We start from the raw sequence: 6000 nt of genomic DNA, 5'->3' as shown, positions 1-6000 counted from the left end.
TTCTCTCTATTAATCTCTCACAGAATAAATGATAAAGAGTGCTAGCTCTCATGTGTGTATTAATATAGTTCAATTTTCATTAAAAAATATATTGTATTCAATGCTTTATCACTTGTAATTATTTAGAAAAATACTTTCACACTGTTATTTGCGAATTATCTGATTTCCATGCCTTTTTTTAAAAAAAAAAAAATCATGATTTTGTATACTGTTGGAAAGACCCTCGGTTATCTCTTTCACTTTTTTTGTTCATATTCCTCTAGAAATTTCTATTAATAAAAATAAACATATTAAGTCATAGCGAGATACCTAGTGTTAATTCTTGTGCACGGTGGTATATATACTTTTAGTTGATCATTATAATTTTTTTTTACATAATTACATTGATAAGAACAAATATAAGATGAAACACGTATAAAGTTTTGTCGCATAACGTTATTTCAATTTTAATATTTCTAAAACTGAATATTTCATACATGCATTACAATCTCATTCATACTTTTTCTTACTAATATATACTTCTAGTTCTATTACATATATAGTCGTCTTGTTTATCCTCTTCACGAACTAAACGAAACCATACATTGCTTTATATGACTTATTAGTAGTATGAAGACAACATCAACAACGAAAAACTAATATTATGTCAAAGTAATTAAACTCAAATTAACTTGAAAATATCATAAGTTTGTGACCTCTTGATTATACTATAAGACTTTAATCTGGTTTCTAAGTTAGACATCATTATCTCATTTCTCAAAATGCTTAGTTTCTGATAGATACATATATTACCAAAAAAAAATAAAAATAAAAGTACAACCTCTATTCCTGTAGTATTTGAACGTAAATACTGGTTTAGGAGACGTACTAGTTTTTTCTCGCGGAGTTTCTTGCAACCACGACTTGAGTCATCGTTCACCATGAATCCTCACTAATCGGATAAATTCTTGTTGTTTGCAGCCTAAAAATATGCATTTTAGGCTAGCAATAGGGTTTTTGGTTAGATGATTAAATAATGAAGTAATAGAACTAACGTGCTAACTAGCACCCCTTATGGTTGTACATGACCCAATAGTATTTTCCAACAATTGTAAATGCTGAAGTGAGTCCTCGTTATAATATTGTATGGCTGAATTACGGGGCAAATCTTCTTTGGCAATGAGCAAATAAACTTGCACAAAATAGTGAAGTGAAGCTGTTTGCCAAAGAAGATTAGCCCAGTAATGCGTCCACACACACTTTGAAGTTTGAAGTCTCTCTTAACCCTTTGCTCTGATGAATATTTCTAATACTTGAAATCCTTTTATAGCAAAGAGGAAAATGCTGTATTCTTTAATTGGTATATGTTAACGCATATGCTATGTGTACAGGTCTTGGGGAATAATGCATTTGAAGTGCAAAATCTCATGAGCACATTCTTTCACACTTAAACTAAGTTGGATGTTCCGACGTGCAAAGAGTTAATTTTATCTGTTTGAGATGTAGAATCATCTCATTTAAAAATTTAAACAGTAGAGAGATCATATTTTTATTTACTTAATATAATTATGTCTTCAATGATATTTATAAAACTTGTGGCTCACTTTTAAGCTCTGGAATATCTACTTTCTGATCTGAATTGGCACCACTGCCAAACAAGAAGGAATGAGAGAAAAAGCAAACCAAAAAAATAGAAAATAAATAGAAGAGCACATTCCTGAGGTTCTATGGTACATTCTCCTCCATTTCTTTTTTTTTTTTCTCTTGCCATGCCTCGAATTTAAGTCCCCACCAACACCAGGTACGGATAAATTTTTACCTCCTCTGGCTTTTTGCATGAACTACAAATTCAATGTTCAAAATCAACTATAACACGAGAACTGAAATAATAAGGCCCTCTTCACTTATCAAATGGTAAAAGCAATAATCTAACACTTTTTTTCCTGTTGAATTTATGTATCAGCACTCGGCACTCGCACTCAGTAGGTTGCTACGGGACGGACCACGTCATAATCCCCAACAGTGTACGCCCACACGCCCGTCAACTAGCATTTGCGTCACTTCAAAATAGTAGAATGATACGAAATTCGGGGTTTCATACCCTCAAGACTAGACTTACAATCGTTACTTACCTCAAACAGGTCAAATCTCTACCCCGCAATGCTCTTGCCTCTGGACTCGGCCTCCAAATGCTCCAAATCTATTCACAATCAGTACAATACCATCAATATATGCTAATGGAATGAATTCCACAAGAAAATTAACAAAATTAGACCAAAACCAGAAATTGGCTCAAACTCGGCCCCTGGGTCCACGTCTCAAAATCCGAAAATTTACAAAATTAGAAAGCCCATTCACTCACGAGTCTAACCATATCAAATTCATCACAATCCAATATCGTTTGGTCCTTCAAATCCTTAAATTACTTCTCCAAAAATCCCAAGCCCCTACCCATCATTTTCACAAATTACATGATTAAACAATGAGAAATCACCATATATACGAGTATTAGGGCTCAAGCAACTTACCTCACTGATATCCCTTGAATCACCCTTCAAAAATCACTCCAAAAGCTCCACAAACCGACTTGAAAATGTTGGAAATGAACCAAATTCGCGAAGTATTCTATTTATGGTTTCTGCCCAAGTTTTCGCACCTACGGGCTCTTTTTCCGCACCTGCGGGGCCGTACCTGCGGTCAAGACGCCGCATCCGCGAACTCCACTTAATTCCCTAGCTTCCGCACCTGCACTCTAGGCCTCGCACATGCGGGTTCGCAGGTGCGGCCAAATCCTTCGCGCCTGCGCTCCAGCCTTGGCCTCACATTTTTCCGCATTTGCGCAGCAAATTCTCGCGCCTGCGAAAGCGCACCTGCACGCTCATACTCTAATTCTGCGGAAACTGACCAACCCCCTTTTCTTCGCATCTGCGCACCTTCCCTCCGCGCCTGCGACCTCGCACATGCCACTCCCCCTTCCGCAGGTGCGGAAATAGCAGAAGCAGCACCTTCAGCTGCATTCCAACTTTGACACAACCGTTAACCACCCGGAATCACCTCGAGGCCCTTGGGACCTCAACTAAAAATACCAACAAGTCATATATCAACATACCAACTTAGTCGAACCTTAGAATCATTCAAAACGACATCAAATCATTAAATTACCCTCAGATTCAAGTCTAAGAATTTCTAAATTTTCAAATTCGGCAACCGATACCGAAACCAACCAAACCACGCCCGAATAACCTCAAATTTTGCACACACGTCACAAATAACACTACAAACTTACTCCAACTTCCAAAATTCCATTCCGACCCTGATATAAAATTTTTCACTGCCGACCGAAATCGCCAAATTTCCAATTTCGCCAATTCAAGCCTAATTCTACCACGGACCTCCAAATCATGTTCCGGACGCACTCCTAAGTCCAAAATCACCTAACGGAGCTAACAAAACCATCATAATTCAAATCCGAGATCGTTTATACATAGGTCAACATCCGGTTGACTTTTCCAACATAGTTTCTACTTAAGAGACTAAGTGTCTCAATTCACTCTGAAACTATTCCGGTCCCGAACCAACTAACACGATATAATATAATATAGATGAATAACACAAAAAGAAGTAAAAATGGGAAAAACGGGGCTATAACTCTCAAAACGACCGGCCGGGTCGTTACATCCTCCCCCTCTGCTCCGCATCTCCCGCTCAGTCTCCCAGGTGGCCTCCTCCACAGTCTGACCTCTCTATTGCACCTTCACTGAAGCTATATCCTTTGACCTCAACCTTCGAACTTGCCGATCCAAAATATCCACCGGCTCTACATCATAAGCCATATCATCCTTCAACTGAACCGTGCCGAAATCCAAAATATGGGACGGATCTCCAATATACTTCCGGAGCGTGGAAACATGAAACACTAGATGCACACTCGACAAGCTGGGTGGCAAGGCAAGCTTATAAGCCACCTCCCCTATCCTCTGAAGCACCTCAAAAGGCCCAATGAACCGTGGGCTCAACTTGCCCCTCTTCCCAAACCTCATAACACCCTTCATGGGTGATGTCTTCAACAAAGCCTTCTCCCCAACCATAAAAGACACATCACAGACCTTCCTATCCGCGTAGTTCTTCTGCCTAGACTGCGCCGTGAAAAGCCACTAATGAATCAATTTCACCTTATCTAATACCTCATGGACCAAATATGTACCTAAGAGCCTAGCCTCACCGGGCTCAAACCATCCAACCGCTGATCTACACCTCCTCCCATATAAAGTCTCGTACAGAGCCATCTGAATACTCGACTGATAACTATTGTTATATGCAAAATACGCGAGTGGCAGAAACTGGTCCCATGAACCCCCAAAGTCAATGACACAAGAACGCAACATGTCCTCCAATATCTGAATATTGCGCTCGGACTGCCCGTCCGTCTGAGGGTGAAAAGTTGTGCTCAACTCAACCTGAGTACCCAACTCTCACTGCACGGCCCCCCAAAACTGTGATGTGAACTGAGTACCCCTATCTGAAATGATGGAAACTGGGACACCATGCATGTGAAAGATCTCTCGGATGTAAATCATGTTCCGGACACACTCCTAAGTCCAAAATCACCTAACGGAGCTAACAAAACCATCATAATTCAAATCCGAGATCGTTTATACATAGGTCAACATCCGATTGACTTTTCCAACATAGTTTCTACTTAAGAGACTAAGTGTCTCAATTCACTCTGAAACTATTTCGGTCCCGAACCAACTAACCCGATATAATATAATACAGATGAATAACACAAAAAGAAGTAGAAATGGGAAAAACGGGGCTATAACTCTCGAAACGACCGGCCGGGTCGTTACATCCTCCCCCTCTGCTCCGCATCTCCCGCTCAGTCTCCCAGGTGGCCTCCTCCACAGGCTGACCTCTCCATTACACCTTCACTGAAGTTATATCCTCTGACCTCAACCTTCGAACCTGCCGATCCAAAATAGCCACCGGCTCTACATCATAAATCATATCATCCTTCAACTGAACCGTGCTGAAATCCAAAATATGGGACGGATCTCCAATATACTTCCGGAGCGTGGAAACATGAAACACTGGATGCACACTCGACAAGCTGGGTGGCAAGGCAAGCTTATAAGCCACCTCCCCTATCCTCTGAAGCACCTCAAAAGGCCCAATGAACCGTGGGCTCAACTTGCCCCTCTTCCCAAACCTCATAACACCCTTCATGGGTGATGTCTTCAACAAAGCCTTCTCCCCAACCATAAAAGACACATCACAGACCTTCCTATACGCGTAGTTCTTCTGCCTAGACTGCGCCGTGAAAAGCCACTAATGAATCAATTTCACCTTATCTAATGCCTCATGGACCAAATCTGTACCTAAGAGCCTAGCCTCACCCGGCTTAAACCATCCAACCGCTGATCTACACCTCCTCCCATATAAAGTCTCGTACAGAGCCATCTGAATACTCGACTGATAACTATTGTTATATGCAAAATACGCGAGTGGCAGACACTGGTCCTATGAACCCCCAAAGTCAATGACACAAGCACGCAACATGTCCTCCAATATCTGAATATTGTGCTCGGACTGCCCGTCCGTCTGAGGGTGAAAAGCTGTGCTCAACTCAACCTGAGTACCCAACTCTCACTGCACAGCCCTCCAAAACTGCGATGTGAACTGAGTACCCCTATCTGAAATGATGGAAACTGGGACACCATGCATGTGAAAGATCTCTCGGATGTAAATCATGTTTCGGACGCACTCCTAAGTCCAAAATTACCTAACGGAGCTAACAAAGCCATCATAATTCAAATCCGAGATCGTTTATACATAGGTCAACATCCGATTGACTTTTCCAACATAGTTTCTACTTAAGAGACTAAGTATCTCAATTCACTCTGAAACCATTCCGGTCCCGAACCAACTAACCCGATATAATATAATATAGATGAATAACACAAAAAGAAGTAGAAATGGGGAAAACGGGGCTATAACTCTCGAAACGACCGGCCGGGTCGT

The sequence above is a fragment of the Nicotiana tabacum genome, chromosome 15 (genome assembly GCF_000715075.1).
Source record: "Nicotiana tabacum cultivar K326 chromosome 15, ASM71507v2, whole genome shotgun sequence".
Lineage (NCBI taxonomy): Eukaryota > Viridiplantae > Streptophyta > Magnoliopsida > Solanales > Solanaceae > Nicotiana > Nicotiana tabacum.
Note: the sequence above shows the minus strand (reverse complement) of the source record.